At 39.8% G+C, this 22,181-nt stretch overlaps 1 protein-coding gene across 3 annotated transcripts in view; it reads right to left on the reverse strand.

Moving 5' to 3' along the window:
* The window catches only part of LOC126068466 (uncharacterized), a 1,054,989-nt gene that overhangs the window by 789,617 nt on the left and 243,191 nt on the right, over positions 1-22,181 (reverse strand). For 2 of the 3 annotated variants that reach the window (XR_007515703.1, XR_007515702.1), the window contains exon 3: positions 19,586-19,644. The gene's annotated coding sequence lies outside the window, so the exon portion shown is untranslated. Of the gene's footprint in view, positions 1-18,451; positions 18,486-19,585; positions 19,645-22,181 lie in introns of those variants that run through there. The other variant, XR_007515704.1, reaches the window with a different exon arrangement.

Raw genomic sequence — 22,181 nt, forward strand, 5'->3', positions numbered from 1 at the left:
AGAACACAAGGGGTCTGGAATGTCCTACATAAGTAGCATAAGAAAGTGCCTAAGAGCATAAACTAAAAACAGACAGTCCTGGGTTTAAATCTAGGTCTCAATTTCCTCATGTGTGCAACCAGGAAAGTAACAAAGGACTGTTCAAAGAATAAAATCAGACAACACAAGTGTAAAAATGGCATGGCGGGGCATCTGACCTCCTCTAACTTCACATACGAGAAGGAGAATCAAAATCAACAGCCCATGCTGGTTCTTACAAGGCAGGAATCAGACATGCCTCCACCTTTCAACCTTTTTACCAATTATGACACCAACCGTCCCTTCCACGGCACTCTCTACTCCTCTGCTGGGTTTAATAATTTGTTGTAACGACCACAAAGAACTCACAGACAATACTCATAATTATGGAGTTTATTAGGGAAATAACAGGTTACAATTCAGGTTCAGGAATGCTCAGGATACAGTTCTTTGATCAGGACAGCCTCTTCTCAGTGTCTTTGCAGGCACATCTTTCTCTGGCCCCTTGGCCTCTGCCCTATTCAGGTAAGTGTTACAAAGCTCTTTTAGCTCTGCCAATAAGTAGCCAGAGGCACTCCACTCTGCCAGTAAGCCTCCAGTCCAAAGGTGCTCAACTCTCTTGCTCTGTGGCTTGGGAAGCCCACTTCGCCGTCTCCTGCCAGTCTCCCGGTTCTGCTGCCTCTGCTGCCACCATTTCTCTGCGGCTGTTTCTCACCATCTCTGGTGTCACAGCTCTCTGTCTGTCTCCTGAATCTAGGAGGATCTCAGCACAAGGATCCTGGGTCCAAAGGAGGCACTCCACTCTTGACTCTTCTTTCCTGGTGGTGTTGAAATCCTCTCTTCCCACCTCCGGGATGGCTCATTTTAAGCCTAGTCAGATGGAAAAACTGACCAATCCCCTCATTAGGGCTGCATACACCTATCTGCATGGTTGTACCCCCACAAGGTGCCATACGCCTTATTTATATAATTAGCAAACTTGCCAATCCCTTTGGTGGGTTACAAGCACCTCATTCGCATAGTCTCACCCAGTCATTTGGGAGGAGTTACAAAGACCATGCTACAAGGGCCATATTTATTCACTGCACCACAATAAGTTATGCACTTAGCTATATTTAATGCCACTATTATCATGAAGGTGATGGCCAATAATTGAAATTTTAACCATGAATGTGACTCTTGAAATTTGTATCTCAGAAATATTAAGAATTGAATACACTAACAAGAAAGAACAAAGAGTCAGCCTAAAGTCCAGAATGGCAATTAAGAGGCTGATGCAGTAGTCAATGGCTCAGATAAGAACCTGAACCATAGCAGAAGGGATGAAAGCAGAGGAACGATTTCTAGGATATTAAGACAGAATTAACAGAACTTAGTAATCAAGTGACTATGGGAGGGTGATGGAAGGAGGAGTTAAGAACGACTTTTGAATTTATGACTTCTGGAACTGAGCAGATGATAGCACCATTCACCAACGAGGCAAACACAGAGAGTAACAGAATTTTCGGGGAAAGGAAGACGATAAATTTAATTTCAAGCACACGAAATCTGAAGATGCCATGAAACATTATAAGGGGGCAGTGGCGGTTCTGGGGTAGAATTCTTGCCCTCCATGCAGGAGACGCAGGTTTGATTCCAGGCCAATGCACCTCATGTGCGGCTACCGCCTGTCTGTCAGCGGAGGCTTGTGTGTTGCTATGATGCTGAATACGTTTCAGTGGAGCTTCCCGACTAAGACGGACTAGGAAGAAAAGCCTGCCGATCTGCAACTCATCATGGGGACGGGACGGCACAAGACCAGGCGGCATTTCATTCTGTTGTGGATGAGGTCTCCGTAAGTCAGGGTGGAATGCTAGCAACTTGACTCAATGGCCACTAACAACCATGACTAATGGCCTTTGAGCATCTTTTCATATGCTTATTGCCCATTTGGATAGTTCTTTAATGAAATGTCTAGTCAAGTCCTTTGCCCATTTTTTAACTGAGTTGTTCGTCTTTTTGTTGTTGAGTTGTTGCTGTTGTTCTTGCTGTCAGCTGTTGTTGAGTCCGCCTCTGATTCATGGAGACCCCATGCACAACGGAATAAAATACTGCCTAGTCCTACACCACTCACATGATCGGCTGCAGAATGGACCGCTGTGATCCATGGGGTTTTCATTAGCTGATTTTTCAGAAGAAGATTGCCACCAGCCTTTCTTAGTTCATCTTAGTCTGGAAGCTCCACGGAAACCTATTCGGCATCATATTCAGCAAATCTCCACTGACAGACAGGGGTCTCCCACATCGAGGTTGAGAATTTTACCACTGAGTCACCACAGATAAAACCCAAACCCGTTGCCATCAAGTTGATTCTGACTGACAGCGATTCTATAGGACAAAGTAGAACTGCCCCACAGGGTTTCCAAAGAGTAAGTGGTGGATTCGAACGGCCGGCCTTTTGGTTAGCAGCCTTAGCTCTTAACCACTGTGCCTTAATATATATTCTGGATATTACATGCTTCCCAAATATTTTCTCCCATTCTGTAGGTTGTTTCTTCACTTCCTTGATAAATTTCTCTGATGCACAGAAGCTTTTAATTTTGATGAAGTCCAATTTATCTATTTTATCTTTTAGTGTTCATGCTTTTGGTGTCATATGTAAGAATCCACTGTCAAAAACTAGGTCCTGAAGCATTATCCCTGTTCTAAGAGTTTCATGGTTTTAGTTTTTACACTTAGTCATTGATCCATTTTGGTTTAATCTTTATATGGTATGAGATATGAGTCAAACTTCAATCTTGTGGATAGACAGATCCAACGGTCCCAGCATCTTTGTTGAAGAGACTGTTTTTTCCCCCACTGAAGGGACTTGGCACCGTAGTTCAACACCAGTTGCCCACAGATACATGCGTTTATTTCTGGACTCCCAATTCTAGCCTGTTGCTCTATATCTCTATCTGTATATTGGTACCAGACTGTTTGGATTACTATAGCTTTATATTACATTTTGAAATAGAAGTGTGAGTCCTCCTACTTTGTTGTTCTTTTTCAAGATTGCTTTGGCTATTGGGGGCTCTTTGCAATTCCATATGAATTTGAGGATTGGCTTTTTTACTTCTGCAATAAAGACTATTGGCATTTTGATAGGAATCATGTTGAATCTCTAAGTCACTTTGGGTAGTATTTCTATCTTAACAATATTAAGCCTTCCAATCCAAGAAGCGTCTTTCCCTTTATTCAGATCTTCTTTAATTTCTTTCAATGATGTTTTTCTACAGTTTTCAGCATACACTGTTTTCACCTTTCTGGTTAAATTAATTCCTTGGTATTGTATTATTTAAGATATCATTGAAAATGGAATTGTTTTCTAAATTTCCTTGTCAGATTGTTCATTGCTTTTAGCTAGCAGCTGAGTCCTTGACCATTGCACCATCAGGACTCCTTAAGTCAAGGTAATCCTGATTAATTTTATACAGATTAAAAAAAAAATCTGTGAAGTCTCTTCTCTAAATTACCTTCAGTAAGGTTCTCATAAATGTTCCCCACAATTAACTTTCGTAGTACCTACCAACAATTTACTCAAACACAGAGTTAGTTCACAGAAACAAATAAACTATTACTTCTATTTCTTTATGGTTGGGTAAATCTGTAGTGTTATCAGTAATTAAAATACTCCTATTTTACCCCCACTTATACTTTGCAATCTCTTTCATTTAAGGTGTTTACTAAACCTAATCTTGTTTGTCTAATTAAGATTCCCATTAAGATAATGCTTAGGGTCACTGTGAGCCAGAATCCAACAGTTTCAGACAATGCTTGTTCCGCAATTATTTGCAGTTCACAGTTCAGTATTTTTTATTCATCATTTTCTGAAATTCTTTTCTTTTTCTTCCGGATATAATTATCCACTCATTTGCTCTGCAGGTAACACTTTCTTTAGCCATATGAAGTCAAAATGTAACCATCAATTTAAATTCTGTCATGTATTTTATACGTTAAAAGTATATTCAAGTCTTAAATGAAAGGCCAAAACTTTCCTTCAAAGCCCAATTCAATCGCCTCATCTGTGGCAGACTAGCCTAACAAGAGACACAAACTGACGTTCAACAATATCTGAGGGACAACTCTTAGGAGACTATCTGGTTTAAAAACGGTTGTTAAGAGGACTCTTCCACATGTACAGATTACTGAGTTCCTCAAAGAAGTTTGCTCATGTGGGTTGTATCTACTAATGTTTACTGTACTCCAAATTGAAACTAAAAATTTTTTAAAACTATTTTTAAATTCATTTCATAATAAAATATCATTTACCTATTAACAGAAATAAATTTTCTATGAAAACAATTACCTTCAAAAGAATTTTGTGAAAAGAGTAGCACAGTTTCACATTTTTAAAAAACTCTTTAATGTCTCAAAAGAAAAAAGTTGGTGTCTCATAGGCATTTCTTCATTTAATGTGTTGAAATAAACTGTCTTCATTCAAGAACATGCAGAAAATCTCTACTCACACAAAACAGCCTTTTCAGATTGTGGATATTCTTCTTTGATAGGACATCAAAACTTGACCAATAGAAAACATATTATACAGCTACAGCAATCAAAACGGTCTGGTACTAGTGTAACAACAGACACACGAATCAATGGGATAGAATTGAGAGTCCAGAAATAAATCCACACATCTGTGATCAACTGATTTTGGATAAGGGTGCTAACTGAGTTCCATTCGATACGGAAAGAAAAGTCTCCTCTATGAATGGTGTTAGGAAAATTGAATTTCCACATGCAGAAAAATGAAACAGGATCCATGCCTTACACCATATACAAAAACAAATTCAAAATGGAGTAAGAACCTAAATGTGAAAACTAAAGCCATAACATTCTTAGAAGAAAATGCAGAGGCAATGCTGTTGGGCCTAGTTTTAAACAATGGATTACCTAAACAATAACAAGAACACAAACAGCAAAAGGTAAAATAGATAAATGGGACCTCATAAAAATTAAAGGTTTCTGTTCATCAAAACACTTTACCAAAAAGTGAAAAGGCAAGCTATCGACTGGGAGAATATCTTCGGAAGCCATATATTTGAGAAGAATCTAAAACCCAAAATACATATAAAGTCTCAACAATCTAACAACAAAAAGATAACCCAATCAAAAAATGGGCAAAGGTCTTGAATAGACATTTCACCAAAAAAGACATTCAAATGGTCAACAAACGCATGAGAAGATACTCAACATCATTAGTCATCAAGAGATGCAAATCAAAATCACAGTGAGGGTGCATTTCACTTCCGTCAGGTTGGTGGCATAATGGCTAAGAGCTCAGCTGCTCACCAAAAGGTCAGTAGTTCGAATCCACCAATTGCTCCTTGGAAACCCTATGAGGTAGTTCTATTTTGTCCTATAGGGCTGCAATGAGTTGGAATCTACTCAAAGGCAACGGGTTTTTGTTTGTTTAGGTTGGCTTAAAAAAAAAAAAACAAAGTAAGAAATATGGGCAGGGCAAGGATGTGGGGAAATTGGAACCTTTATCCATTGCTGGTGGAATGCAAAATGGTAGGACCACTGTGGAAAACAATGTAGCAGTTCCTCAAAACACTATCAGATAACCTGGAAATTCCACCCCTAGGCATATACCACAAAGACTTTAAAACAGAGACTCAAAGAGAGACTTGTACACCAATGTTTATTGCAGCACTATTTAGAACAGCCAAAACAATTTAAATGCCCATCAACAGATGAATGTATAAACAAAAATGTGGTGCATACATACAATGGAATACCATTCAGTCAGTAAAAGAAATGAAGTCTTGATACATGCTTTAATATGGATGGAGCTTAAAGACATTATGCTGAGTGAAACAAGTCGATCATAAAAAGATAAATATTGTATGACCTCACTTATAGAAAAAGATAAGAAAAGGCAAAAGCATAGAGACCAAAGTTCCTTAGTGGCTACTGGGGCAGGAAGCAGGGGAAAAAAGAGGGTTACTGCTTATAAGGAACCAAGGTTTGGGTTACGGAGATGGAAAAATTATATTCGTTAAAGTCAAGGTTACATAGCCAATTAATGAAACTGCTGTCATTAAGGTGCACACCTGTAAAAAGCTGAATTGGCAAAACTTGTGCAACAGATATGTTTACAAAAACAACAAAACAACATCAAAAAGAGAGGAGCTGCTAAGGCTGCTTCTGTACAACCAAATACCTCCTGGGATTTGGTTCCTTGGTTCAGACGTTTAGGGTCATGGTTTCATGGGACATCCAAGTTAACTGGCCTAATACTGTGTTCAGTGCTTTTGTTCTACCTTCCTGTTGCTGTGTAGTGGCTGGGGTCTTCAAAGCTTGCAATCTGCCATCCAAGGCACAACAACTGGTATATATTTGCCAGGAGAAAGAGAAGAAGGAGAGTCAGGCACAGGAGGTGGAAATGGAATGCATGGATAATTGCGTCCATGAACAACTCTCTCATTTGCCAGGCGACCAGAAGAACTGGATGGTGCCTGACTACCATTACTGAACATTTTGGTCCAAGATTCTACAGAAGAATTCTGATCAAAAGTGGGAAAAATGCAGAACACAACTTCAAATCTCAGAGACTCCAGACTTTGTGGAGCCATGGGGGATGGACAAACTTCTGAAATCACTACCCTAAGATAACCTTTAAACCTAAAACCAAAAATATCCCCTGAAGTCTTCTTAAAACCAAACAATACTTTAGCTTAACTAGTAAAGAAAGCCTTGAGCATTATGTTCTTTGAAGACTTATTTATGTGGGATCAAACTGACAACACGATTCAAAAGATTATGTAGGAGTCTTAGGGTTTATGCTTATGGGGGAGGATTATCTCAGAAAAGGAGGGTGAGAATGCTTACACAATTCAAAGAATGTAATCAGTGTCACTAAATTGTACACGCAGAAAGTGTTGAATTGGTATATATTTTGCTGCATATACATACTCTCAGCAACAACAACAACAAAAGACTATTTTAAAGAGGCAAGGAAAAAAAAGAAAACTATTTCATAAACAAAAACATCTAAAAGAATAAAATACCTAGGAATTAATTTAACCAGGGAGGACAAAGACTTTTAACTGAACAACATAAAACATTGCTGAAAGAAATTAAACACCTAAATAAATGAAAACACATTCCACATTCTTAATATTGTTAAAATGTCAATACTACTCAAACCAATCAGCAGATTCAATGCAATCCTTACACAAATTCCAACAGTTTCTTGGCAGAAATGGGAAACTCAATCCTTGAATTCATATGAAACTGCAAGGGGCTCCGAATAGCCAAAGCAACCCTGAAAAATAAAAACAAAGAGGACTCAAACTTCTCTATTTCAAAAAGTAGTATAAAGCTACAGTAATCAAAACAATTTGGTGCTGGTATAATGACAACATTTTTTTTTTTTTTTTATAATGACAAAGATATAAAGAAATAAAATAGAATTGGGAGTCCAGAAATAAATTCATTTTCTATGGTCAACTGATTTTTTTATAAGGTGCCAATTGCATTCAATTGGGGAATAGTTTTTAATAAATGGTGCTGAGCAAAAGAATGCAAAAGAATGACATTGGACCCATACCTCACACCATGTATGAAAATTAACTCAAAATAGATCAATGATGTAAATGTCAGAACTAAAAGCTTAAAATGCTAAGAATAAAACACGCTTTGGGATCCAGTTTCCAACAGTGGATTCTAAGATATAACACCAAAAGCATTCGTAACAAAAGATAAAACAGATAAATCCAGTTCTCCAAATGTAAAAACTTCCAAAGGATTTTATCAAGGAAGTTAAGAAACAACCTACGGAATCCGACAAAATATTTAGGAACCATGTATCTGATAAGGGTTTAGTACCCAGAATATTAAAAAAAAAAAAAACCTACAACTTTACAACAAAAAACAAACCACCAAATTTAAAAATGGGCAAAGGATTTGAACAGACATTTCTCTAAAGAACATACAAACAGTCAATAAGCACATAAAAAGATGCTCAACACAAGGGAGAATAAAGGAAACCAAAGACACAAGGGAAAGATTAACTCAAAGAACTAATGGAACACAACTACCACAGCCTCCACCAGACTGAGTCCAGCACAACTAGATGGTACCCGCCTACCATCACCAACTGCTCTGACAGGGATCACAACAGAGGGTTCCAGACAGAGTTGGAGAGAAATGCAGAACAAAATTCTAACTCACAAAAAAAGACCAGACTTATTGGCCTGACAGAGACTGGAGAAACCCCTAGAGTATGGCCGCAGACACACTTTTAGCTCGGTAATGAAGTCATCATTCCTGAGGTTCACCCATCAGCCAAAGATTAAACAGGCCCATAAAACAAAAGGAGACTTAACAGGGCATACCACCCCAGGGGCAAGGACAAGAAGGCAGCAGGGGACAGGAAAGCTGGTAATGGGGAACCCAAGACTGAGAAGGGGAGAGTGTTGACATGTCGTGGGGTTGGCAACCAATGTCACAGAACAGTATGTGTATTAAATGTTAAATGAGAAACTAGTTCGCTCTGTAAATCTTCACCTAAAGTACAATAAACAAAAAAATAATATAACTTAAGGGAAAAAAAGATGCTTGACACATCATTAATCATTAGGGAAACGCAAATCAAAACCACAATACCACTTCACTCTCACTAGGATAACTATTACCTGAGAAATGGAAGATAAGAAGTGTCGGCAAGGATATGGAAAAATTGGAACCCTAATCAATTGTTGGTGGGAATGTAAAATGGTGTAGTTGCTGTGGAAAAGTTTGGTGGTTCCTCATAAAGTTAAACAGAATTACCATATGACTCCGCCGTTGCACTGTTAGGTTTATACCTACCCAAAAGACTTGAAAGCAGGGTGTGATCATTATGGTTGTGTTTCAAATTGATTGGGCCGTGACTTTCAGTGGTTTGGCAGTCGTATAATGATGTAATCATTTCCATGATAAGATCTGATGTAATGTAATCATCTCAATGATGGGATCTGCTGTGAGTCGCCAATCAGTTGAAAGGGAGTTTCCTTGGGGGTGTGGCCTGCAACCAATATAGGTAGACTTTCTGGCAAGGGTCATAGACTTTTGCTCATTCTGGACTCTGCAGGTGGCTCCTGTTTGTCTGACCTCCAGTTATTGAGACTTGAGCTAGCAGCTTACCTGCCATCTTGCCTGCCCATTTTGGGTTCCCCAGCCCTGCTGCTATGTGATTCATGAGAAGTCTCCAGCCTGATCCACGGATTTAGGATGTTCCAGCCTCTACGACCACATCAGCCATTTCCTTCACACAAATCTCTCTCTATATGTACTTATCCGCTTTACTGGATTTGCTTCTCTAGAACACCCAGCCTAAGACTCAGGGTCTTAGTTTCCTGCTTACCAATGTTCACTGGAGCATTATTGTTGTTGTTGTTGTTAGATGCCATCGAGTTGGTTCCAACTAATGGTGACCCTATGGAAAACAGAACGAAAAATTGTGTAGTCCTGTGCCATTCTAACAATTGTTGCTATGTTTGAGCCCATTGTTGCAGCCACTGTGTCAATCCACCTCGTTGAGGGTCTTCCTCTCTTTCACTGACCCTCCATCCACCTTACCAAGCGTGATGTCCTTCTCCAGGGACTGATCCTTCCTGATAACATATCCAAAGCATGAGAGAAGTCTTGCCATCCTTGCTTCCAAGGAGAACTCTGGTTGTACTTCTTCCATGAGAGATTTGTTCGTTCCTCTGGCAGTCCATGGTATACTCAATATTCTTAGCCAACACCATTAATTCAAAGGCATTGATTCTTCTTCAGTCTTCCATATTCACTGTTCAGCTTTCACATGCAGATGCAATTTAAAACACCATGGCTTGGGTCAGACCCACCTTAGTCTATAAGGTGACATCTTTGCTTTTTAACACTTTAAAAAGGTCTTTTGCAGCAGATTTACTCAATGTGTCATTTGATTTCCTGACTGCTGCTTCCATGCGTGTTGATTATGGATCCAGTAAAATGAAATCCTTGACAACTTCAATTGTTTCTCTGTTTATGATGATGCTGCTTACTGGCCCAGTTGTGAGGATTTTTGTTTTCTTTATGTTGAGGTATAATCCATACTGAAGACTGTAGTCTTTGATCTTCATCAATAAGTGCTTCAAGTCTTCTTCACTTTCAGCAAGCAAGGTTTTGTCATTTGCATATTGCAGGTTGTTTAACGAGTCTTCCTCCAATCCTGTTGCCTCATTCTTCTTAATATAGTCCATCTTTTTGGATTATTTCCTCAGCATACAGATTGAATCAATATGGTGAAAGCATACAACCCTGACACACACCTTTCCTGACTTTGAACAATGCAGTATCCCCTTGTTCAGTTCCAACGACTGCCTCTTTATCTATGCACAGATTCCTCATAAGCACAATTAAGTGTTCTGGAATCCCCATTCTTGGCAATCATCCATAATTTGTTATAATCCACACAGTCAAATGCCTCTGCTCAGTGAATGTAAAACAGAGGTAAACATCTTTCTGGTTATCTCTGACTTCAACCAAGATTCATCTGCCATCAGCAATGATATCCCTCTTTCCACCTCGTCTTCTGAATCTGGCTTGAATTTCTGGCAGTTCCCTGTTGATATACTGCTGCAGCTCATTCTAAATGATTTTCAGCAAAATTTTACTTGTGTGTGATATTAATAATACTGTTGGATAATTTCTGCATTCAGTTGGATCACCTTTATTTGGAATGAGCACAAATACCGATCTCTTCCAGTTGGCTGGCCAAGAAGCTGTCTTCCAAAATTTCTCGGCATAGACAAGTGAGCACTTGCAGCACTGCATCTGTTCGTTGAAACATCTCAACTGGTAGTCCATCAATTCCTGGAGCCTTGTTTTTCTGCCAATACCTTCAGTGCAAGCTTGAGCCTCTTCCTTCAGTACCATCGGTTCTGTTGACCAATTCTTTTTGGTACGGTGACTCTGTGTATTCCTTCCATTGTCTTTTGATGCTTCCTGTGTTACCCAATATGTTCCTTGTAGAAGAAGCCTTCAATATGGCATCTCCAGGCTTGAATTTTTTCTTCAGATCTTTCAGCTTGAGAAATGTCCAGCATGTTCTTCCCTTTTGGTTTCCTAACTCCAGGTTACTTTACTTTGTCTTCTGGAGCCACCCTTTGAAATCTTCTGTTCGACTCTTTTACTTCATCACTTCTTCCATTTGCTTTAGATACCTGATGTTCAAGAGCAAGTTTCAGAGTCTCTTTTAACATCCATTTTGGTCTTTTCTTTCTTTCTTGTTGTTTTAATGACCTCTTGCTTTTTTCATGTATGATGTCCTTGATGTCATTCCACAACTTGCCTGGTCATTAGTGTTCAACGTGTCAAATCTATTCTTGAGATGGTCTCTAAATTCAGGTGGGATATATTCAAGCCTGTACTTTGGCTCTCTTGGACTTGTTCTTATTTTCTTCAGCTTCAACTTGAACTTATATATGAACAGTTGATGGTTTGTTCTGCAGTCAGCCCTTGGTCTTGTTCTGACTGATGATACTGAGCTTCTCCATCATCTCTTTACACAGATGTAGTTGATTTGATTCCTGTGTATTCCATCTGGTGAGGCCCGGGTGTATAATCGCCACTTATGTTATTCAAAAAAGATACTTGCAATGAAAAAGTCATTGGTATCGCAAAATTCTATCCTGCCATCTCCAGCATCGTTTCTATCACCGAGGCCATATTTTCCAACAACCAATCCTTCTTTGTTTCCACCTTTTGCATTCCAATTGCCAGTAATTATCGATGCATCCTGATTGCATGTTCAATCAATTGGAGACTGCAGAAGTTGGTAAAAAATCTTTAATTTCTTCGTCTTTGACCTTAGTGGTTGGTGCGTAAATTTGAAAAGTAGGTCACATTAACTGATCTTCCTTGCAGGCGTATGGATATTATCCTATCACCCACAGCATTGTACTTCAGGATAGATCCTGAAATGTTTTTTGATGATGAATGCAATGCTATTCCTCTTCAGGTTGTTGCTGCTGGCATAGCAGACCATATGACTGTCCGATTCAAAATGGCCAATACCAGTCCTTTTCAGCTCACTAATGCCTAGGACATTGATGCTTATGTGTTCTATTTTGTTTCTTATGATTTCCAATTTTCCTAGATTCATACTTTGTACATTCCAGGTTCCAATTATTAATGGATGTTCGCAGCTGTTTCTTCTCATTTTGAGTCGTGCCACATCAGGAAATGAAGGTTCTAAAAGCTTGACTTGATCCACATCATCAAGTTAACTCTACTCTGAGGAGGCAGCTCATCTTCTGGGACAGTCTCTGACAATGTTCCACTGCTATCCATAAGGTTTTCACTGGCTAATTCTTTTCAGAAATAGACCACTACGTCCTTCTTCCTAGTCTGTCTCAGTCTGGAAGCTCCACTAAAACCTGTCTGCCATGGGTGACCCTGTTGGTATCTGAATACCAGTGGCAGAGCTTCCAGCATGACAGCAACATGCAAGCCCCCACAGTACGACAAAATGACAGACACATGGGGGAAGCATTATTAACAACTGCCAAAAAGTGGAAACAACCTAAGTATCCATCAACAGATGAATGGATAAAATGTGGGAAATCCATACAATGCAGTAATTCAGCCATGAAGAAATATGAAGTTCTGATACATGGTAAAACATGGATGAACCTTGAAAAGATTATACTGAGTGAACTAAGTCAGACACTACTGGACAATATTGTATGACCCACCTATATAAAATCTCTATGCATAGAGATCAATGTTTATTAGAGCTTACTAAGGGCAGGTGGGAGGGGAAAATGGACAGTTATTCCTTAAGGAGTATGGAGTTTCTGTTAAGGATGATAATAAAAAAAATTGGAAATGGATAGGGATGACAACTGCACAGCATGGTGAGTGTAATAAATGTCACTGAATTGTACACATACAAATGGTTGAAATGCCAAATGTTTTGTTATACGTATTTTACCACACACACATACAAAATCCATTCGTCTAACGTGCTCTTTGAATGGGATCTTTACCTACGTGTGATTTCATAACGCCATCTGGAAAATGTTGGTTTACCGAGTTATTCAGTTCTTCCAAATGTTGACACAGTTCATTATATAATATCACTATTCTATCATTATTACCACAAATATCTTTACTAGAATGCTATCAAGCTCAAGGTGGCCCATACAGATTTCCCCAAATTCTAATTTTTGCCTGCAAGCTCCAATTTTATTAGTAACAAGTTCATTTTGTTCATTTTCAAAGAAATGTTTGTCAAATACCCAAGTCTGAATAACCATGGTTTTTCAGTTGTTCTTTCAATTAAAGAAGATATTACATGAAAATGGGGAGGAGGGTAGCTGAGCTAGCAACTCAATCACACAAATTCTTTTCCTCTGCAGCACATACCCATTTTATCACACAGATACTCTAGAGCCAAGTAGAGTAAAATTTAATTTGTACTGAAAAAGAATCTGAAGGAAAAATGAGGTTTTTTTTTTAACTGTATGATGTGAAGTATTCATGACAGAGAAGAATACACACTACTAGACAATTCAGTGCCACTGCCTTGATTTCCTGCTAAGGTATCAGCTGTTTTACTCCGCATTGCTTTTGTATCTTTCATCCAAACATCAAAGAGAAAAGGGCATATAATATTTTAGTATTAATATGAACAGGTTTTACTCCTAAGGGTTCAAGGACTACACTTTGAAAACTACTGACTTACATATACAAACAAGTCTTTAAAATGTAAGATATGTGCATATTTAAATTAAAACTAAAAAGCCTATTGCCAGTGGAGACCATTTCGACTCATAGTGACCCTATAAGATAGAGTAAAACTGTCCCATCAGGTTTTCAAGGCTGTAATCTTTTTTTTTAGTCTTTACAAAAGCAGACTACTACATCCTTCTCCCACAGAGGGGCTGGATTTGAACTGATGACCTCTTGGTTAGCAGCTGATCACTTAACCACTGACCACAAGGGATCTAAAACGTCTCCAGACGTCAAAATGTCCCCCAGAAGCAAAATCCTAACCTACCCAACATTGAGAAGTAGTGTTTTGAAGGAAAACCATCTAGGAAGTCTAACCTTGACTGTTTTTTTTTTTTTTTTTACAAAAAAAAAAAAAAGGAATAAACTCAATTTTAGGTCTATCTTCCCACCTTTCCTAAACTTAATTATTTGATGATGGAATGCAATTGTCCATTCTGAGTTCCACCTACAAACAACACCTGAATAACATTACCAAATTAAACTTTTCCTCCTAGGGAAATGAGATTACCAATTTCAAGAGTGATATCTTCTATATCTCACGCGGATTAGAGAGGGAAGATAGACCAAGGTTTCTCAACCATGCGAGTGCACATCAAAATAACCTGAGGTGCTTTTTTAATATATGTCAGGATACCATCTAAGCCACACCAGATCAGAATTCATTCAGCAATGACTTGAGTGTCCACTATACACAAAGCACTATAATAGGTGATAGGGATTGTCTCAGACATCTAGTGCTGCCGTAACAGAAATACCACAAGTGCACAGGTTTAACAAAAAGAAATCCATTCTCTCACTGTCTAGTAGGCTACAAGTCTAAATTCAGGGCGCTAGATCCAGAGGAAGGCTTTCTCTCTCTGTCAGCTCTGGAGGAAGGTCCTTGTCATCAGTCTTTCCCTGGTCTGGGAGCATCTCACACAGGAACCTTGGGTCCAAAGGACAAGCTCTGCTCCTGGCACTGCTTTCTTGGTGGTAGGAGGTCCTCAACTCTCTGCTTACTTCCCTTTCATCTCTTCAGAGATGAAAGGTGGTGCAGGCCACATCCCTGGGGAACTTCCTTTATACTGGATCAGGGATGTGACCTGGTAAGGGTGTTAAAATCCCACCCTAATCCTCTTTAACATAAAATTACAATCACAAAATGGAGGACAACCACACAATACTGGAATCATGGCCTAACCAAGTAAACACATACATTTTTGAGGGGGACATAATTCAATCCATGACAGGGATACAGCAATACATAAAACACACATGGTCCCTGTCCTCTTAAAGTTCACATTCCAGTACAGGGAGACACCATAAACATGTAGACAAATAAACAGGATTACCTCAGTCTATTAAAAAAACAAAACACAAGGGAAAGTTTAGTCCAAAGGACGAATGGACCACAACTACCACAATCTCTGCCAGGCTGAGCCCAGAACAACTAGATGGTGCCCGGCTTCCACCACCAACTGCTTTGATAGGAATCACAATACAGGGTCCTTGGACAGAGCAGGAGAAAAATGTAGAACAAAATTCAAATTCAAACACACAAAAAAACACCAGACTTGCTGGTCTGACAGAACCTTGAGAAACCACAAGCCTATGGCCCCCGGATACCCTTTTAACTCGGTACAAAAGTACTCCAGAGGCTCCCTCTTAGGCCAAAGATGAGACAAGTCTATATGGCAGACGATAACACACCTGAGGGACTGGCTGCATAATTTAACCATGTTTATGAGACTAAATGAACACACCAGCCCAAAAGCAAAGATAAAGAAAGCAGAAAGGGACAGGGAACCCGGCGTGAACAAATGGAAACAGGGAACCCGGCGTGAAGGGGAGAGTGTTGACACATCAAAGCGTTGGCACCCAATGTCCTAAAACAATTTGTCTATTAATTCTTTAATGAGAAACTAATTTGCTCTGTAAACTTTCACCTAAAACATTACTAAAAAAAAAAAAGGCAAATAGAAAAAACTATAATGGGACCAATTTCACTACATTCTCACCAATATCAGTAAAGATATTATCAAAGTACTCAATGTTCTAAGTGAAAGTTGTATTTTTGTATTTAGAAAGGCCATGACATAATCATGTCCATACATTCAAAATTACTTGTTCTATGTTTGGTGGTGGGCAAAACTATGGCTCCCACTCTTTGGGAAATTTTAAGCTCAAGACTAAATAGGTAAATTCTCTCACCGTTTCAATTTTAACTTACATCAGTTCAATGAAAACAATGTTAAATTCCTGAAAACAGTAGAATTTAATGGTTTTAGGGATAAGGGGGGAAAAGAGCACCTGTACTCCCGAAGGCAACTTTGGGCAATAACTAAGGGTGATCCAAAGCAAGGTATTCCCCAGAAATTACTCAAAAGAAAAAAGCATCCCTTGGCAAGCTGACAATCACAAGGATTGTTTACAAAGGAATCAGGCAGGGTTCTGCATTTTGTACTTCTGTGAAGAACTGGTAGCAAAAATTTGAAGGCAGTCAATTTACTGCTCTTAAATTTCTTCTAAGAAGCAAGTACAAAGCCTCTTACCTAGCCTACCTATGGTTTAAAAAAAAAAAAAAAAAAAAGCTGTGGGTTCCAAGTAAGTAAAAGGCCAAACACTTCCCTGTTATGTCAACTACTAAAAAAAAAAAAAAAAACTAAAAGGCAATGCTATTATCAGCCCAGCCTTCCTTGAACAGTCAAAAATAAATAAGATGCCAGAGGATGTTTAGGCTTTCAGTACACACCCCACTCCATACACACAAACAATAAGCAATCTGTTCAGCCTGTAACAAACCAAAACACCAGTTGCTGTCCAGTCAATTCCAACTCATGGCAACCCCACGTATGTCAGAGCAGAGCTGTGCTCCACAGGGTTATCGATAGCTGTTTTTTTGTAAGAAGATTGTCAGGCCTTTCTTCCAAAGCACCTCTGGGTGGACTCCAACCTCCAATCTTTCCGTTAGGAGCTGAGCACGTTAACAATTTGCACCAGCCGGGGTCTCCTTTAATAGTGGTTTTCTCAAACTGTTGCTGCACAAACCTCACAGAGAGCTCTCATGATTCCCTCTCCACATACTATACATCACTCTGCCACAAATTTGTAAATATTTCATGCTTGCAATGAAGTAGCTTCTTGGATACAAACAGCTTTTAACTGCCCAAAAGAATGAAGGACCAATTCCAGAGAAAAAGGCAGATTCACCTTCCTCTTTGAACCTGTGATTTGTCACTGCCATCTCTAAGCATTCAGAGCCCAGTCTTCGCAAAGTCGGTTCCTAAAGGCTCAAATTGAACGACAAAACTCTAAATAAACGTTTCCAATGGCTACCACCCCACAGCTGTGAGAATAAATTTCAAGCCCCTTAGTTTAGAATTGCCCCTATATACTCTTCCTCCCCTAGTCTCAGCTCCTGCCATCCCTCCTCAGTCCTCATCAACTAACACCATGTATAAAATCATCAGGCACATAATCCCCAGCTGACAAGATGGGAGGATAAAGATGAAAGTCAGAGACTGTCTCTGCGCTGCGCCACAGGGCCCTCTCCCAGACCTTAACTGAAGTCTTTCTTTGCTTGTATTCTTTCTTATTATAACAAATGGGTAAATGTAGGTACAAGTAAAGGAGCCCTAGTGGCACAATGGTTAAGCTCTCTGCTGCTAACCACTGGTTTGAGCCCACCCAGTGGTTCCACAGGAGAAAAGACCTGGCAATCTGCTCCCGTAAAGATTATGGCCTAGGAAACCCTATAGGGCAGTTATACTCTGTCAAAAGGGTTGCTCTGAGTTGGAATCAACTCAACAGCACACAACAACAACAAATTAAAAAGTTTCTGTGAATTTTATAAGCAGTTATAGAGAATTAGCAAACCCAGGGGGCGATAAGCCAGCAGGGGCTAGCAGGACAGAGATTTGTGAAGACCCAGGTCTGGGCAGCTGCGTGACAGAGAAAGGCTGCACAGGCTAGTCCCAGGGGACGAGAGAGAGAGAGAGAGGGGCCAGCTGGTCTGAAGTGATGGGAGTTGTGCAGACTTCTGAGCCTACGGCTGGTACCCAATGACCTGGCCCTAGGTGGCCAGGGATGAGGTCTAGTTTAACTCTGGGTGGTCAGGGTAAGAGAGACAAAGTGCCATGTAAGTGGTGACAAGGAAATGACAAAGGTGAGGTTTGCCCACCTTGCCCCTTTAGCAGTGCATACACTTTGAAAAACACTGCTCTAACCAGGACTGTGCAAATCAAAAGGTCAAGGCTTCTCCAGAGGTCAGTTTGTGGCCAAACTGAACCGAGCAACTCAGCGAAGTAGGCTTAATACAGCAAAGCTCAGGTTCACTGGAAGAATCAAGAATGAAAGAAGCTGTGGTCAGAGAAAAGAAATTTCAAGTTCAGAACTGCGGCTCCAAGGAGCAAAGAGAGGCACAAGGTGAGCAGGTAAGGAGTTCACTTGACATTAATTGAATCTGTAAGCCAATAACTTACCAAACCTGAAACTTGAGACTGTTGAGTCGATTCCAACTCATAACGACCCAACAGGACAGAGCAGAACTGCCCCACAGCGTTTCCAACGAGTGGCTGGTAGATTCAAACTGCTGACCTTTCGGTTAGCAGCTGGGTTCTTAAACACTATGGCACCAGGACTCCAGTAATTCATGAGAACATGCAAAATAGTCTCTGTGGTGATCAACTGTAACAGTCAAACCGTCAGAGCACCTAAATTTAAGTGAAAGTGATATACAGAAATTCAGTTTTATGATAAAAGAGAAGCTAAAAGATAACTTATTCTATTAAAGGACTTCATATTTTAAATCATTTACAGTAAGTGTCTTTAAAATAACAAGTTCATCCATTGTTAAGTGAGTAGATTAGCCATTACTGAATATATACACAATCACACAGAAACATTTCTATAGGACATACAGCCCGTATTTCATTTTCCCCCTTGACTAGCTTCTCTATTAGGAAATACTCTAACCAGGTTCTCTCTCACTGTCCCTGCTACAAGATCACATGAGAATGTCTGCAAGGTTACATAGCTCCTTGGCCTCATTTACTCAAGTCTCTTGATCCCAGACATCTTCCCTATTTGAATCCTGCAGGCTCTCACAGACACGCTAGTTTCTAACTACTTGCTCGTACCTCGGATTAGGCTACTTATCTGTCTTGCCTAACTAATATTACACTTGCTACTCTGATCTAGTCACCTGGTTTCAACCCTACTGACGCTGCAGTTGCTTACATATCCTTTAAAAGCCAACTGTTGTTAACAAACAAGTCCAACAAACTCCAAGAACATGGCACGCCTATTTCTCCAGGTTGTGGCTCTCACTTGCTCAGCCTTTTATAGTTCTCCTGGGAACACTTTCCACATGCTGGTAACGATCCAGTTTGACACTGCAACCACACACTGCCTAGCGTGTAAGCTTTCAAAACTGGGGGAAATCCCTAAGTATTTAGAGAACTATGCAATATAGAAGACTCTTGTTTATTATTCATATACAAATGCACCCATCTACACACACACACACACGCACGCACGCACGCACACACACACACACAGCTACTAACCTTAAGGGCGGAGGTTCGGACCCACCCAGTGGCACTACGGAAGAAAAACCTGGCGATCTGCTTCCATAAAGACTACATCCAAGAAAATCCTACAGGGTGCAGTTCTACTCTACACACATGGAGTCGTCATGTCAGAATCAACTGGACAGCCATGGGTTTGGCAAGACAGATAGATAGAGCTTTCCAAGTCCTGTTTGATTAATTATGTGATTTTACCCTATGGAACTTACACAGATTTCGCATACCATGTTTATGAAGAAAGTAGGTTCTTTCTGACTTCCACCATTCCCAATCCAAAATTTCCCTGCAAAGGAAGAGAGAAAGAGTAAATATCATCAATAAGGTTTTCTTCACATTTTTTCTTTGTTAATTGCAGGCAACATTTAACAATATAATCTGCATCAAGACTAAAATTTATAGTTCTCTTAAATAATTTTCTTAGTGATGGAGATTAAGAAAAGGCACATGTTCGGCACACCCCACGGAACACAAATCTACCAAACATGTCCTTGTGGTTTTTGATCTTCTAAAGGGAATCCACCAAGGGCTCCTTGGAAACTCTGTCCTATAAGGTCACTAGGAGTTGGAATCGATTCAATGGAAGCAGGTTTGGTTTCTTTCATTTAAAGGGATATTTTAAAGAGGTTATGTATGACTCCTGTCCAACGAGTACAAAAGAGAACAATATTACAAAAGGGATATAAACATCGAGAAGGACTCCACCCACTCCACCTTGGGTTCAATTAGCCACTTCTCCCTTGGCGCTCCAAAGTACAGGTAAGACACTTGCCCTTATCTGAGTCCACCTTATTCCATACCAGAAGGCAGACCCTTTGTTTTATATATAGATGTATCTCCAGCATCAAAGACCAGGAGGCAGTAAGCATGCAAATGTTTGTCATTTAATAAAATTATCAGGATGTTAACAAAACCATTTCCATTAAAATTATTACAGAAAAAAAAAAACACAATATTTACCTACAGTCCCTGTAAGTCAACAACTGAAGACGATTGTCGTCAGGTGCCATCGAGTTAGTTCCAACTCACAGCGACCCTATGTACAATAGAATGAAATACTGCCCAGTAACCGTGCCACCCTCACAATCCTTGCTATGTTTAAGCCCACTGTTGTAGCCACTGTGTCTATCAATCTTGTTGAGGGTCTTCTTTTTTGCTGACACTCTACTTTACCAAGCATGATATCCTTCTCTAGGGACTGGTCCTTCCTGATAACATGCCAGAAGTACACGATCTCACCATCCTCGCTTCTAGGAAGCATTCTGGCTGCTACTTCTTCCAAGACATATTTGTCTGCTCTTCTGTCAGTTCACGGTATATTAAATATTCTTCGTCAACACCGTACTTCAAAGGCATTAATTCTTTCTCAGCCTTCCTTATTCATTGTCCAGTTTTCACATGTATATGAGGCAACTGAAAATACCATGGCTTAGGTCAGATGCACCTTAGTCCCCAAAGTGACATCTTTGTTTTTTAATAATTTAAAGAGGTCTTTGCAGCAGATTTGCCTAATGCAATACATTGTTTGAAACTGAAGACTACCATATAAATGAGTTTAAAAATACAAATGGCATATACAAAGGGCCATGGTTCCCAAACTCTGATCCTTTAATAGTAATCTAAGAAACCATACTGGCTAACGTAACAATGGATGGTATAATACGTAAATTCCAAAACTGTGGCATAACACAATAGTTTATTTTTAATCCGTGCATACAGAAAGACCAAAATCAGTGATAATGATCAGTTTGAGGAGGGTGGAGACGACCCAGGCTGACAGATGCTCAGCTCTATTTGACCCCTCGTTTCCAATGTTGCTCTGTCATACCTACAACTGCCAGGCAGCAGGTGGGGAAGAGAGAGGATCAATCAAGGGGGCTTCGTATTTGCGGTGGATAAAGTGACACTCAACACTTCTGCTTAATTTCCTATGGAAAGATCTCAATCATATGGCCATCCGCAACAGCAAAGGGACTAGTAAATATAGGTTAGCTGGCATCAGGGATAAAAAGAAACAAGCTTGGTAAAGAGCAAGTCTTTATCACAGAAGTTTTTAAAAAATACAATTCTAAGGTATTATCCCAGGTGATTCTCATTCAGTAGGTCTACCAGGACCCAAAGAACCTGCATTTAATCTCGTCAACTGACTCTGATGTATGTCCAAGTTAGGAAACACTGGCTTAGGTAGTAAAGAGCATGAGGCAAATGGGAAAAGCAAAACAAAAAATTTTCATGTTAAAGTTTAAAACAATGTACTGGATAAAAGGAAAACTAAAGGATAACGAAAAATTGAGCTAATTCTTCCCTACTTTGGCCTGTAACAGCAGCCTCTCGTAGCTTTCTTCCTACCTCTTGTAGCTTCATTTCAGGTTTCCTTTTCTCTATTCATCCTATAGTCTCCATTATACTCTCATTGACCACGAGCTCTGCTCATTCCTTGAGTGACCTCATTCACGTTAATTATCACCTAAAACATTTTTCTCTGAATCCAGCCTCACATTTAACCGCCTAGGATTTCCAAGGTGGTGCAGACGCTGAAAACACTCGAATACTAACCGAAAGGTTGACAGTTTGAACTCATCCAGATGTGCCTTGGATGACAGGCCTGATGACTGGCTTATGAAGGATGACAGCCTTGAAAACCCAGTTCTACTTTGCACACATGGAGTCGCCATGAGTCGGAATCAACTTGATGGCAACTAACAACAACTATAACACTTCTCCAATGTAGATGTGCTGCTAGTACCCCAACATATCCAAATATGAATTCATCTTCCTGCCAAACCAGTTCCCTCTGTTTGTTCCCTAACCACCTAGGCCACC

The sequence above is a fragment of the Elephas maximus genome, chromosome 27, assembly GCF_024166365.1.
Source record: "Elephas maximus indicus isolate mEleMax1 chromosome 27, mEleMax1 primary haplotype, whole genome shotgun sequence".
Lineage (NCBI taxonomy): Eukaryota > Metazoa > Chordata > Mammalia > Proboscidea > Elephantidae > Elephas > Elephas maximus.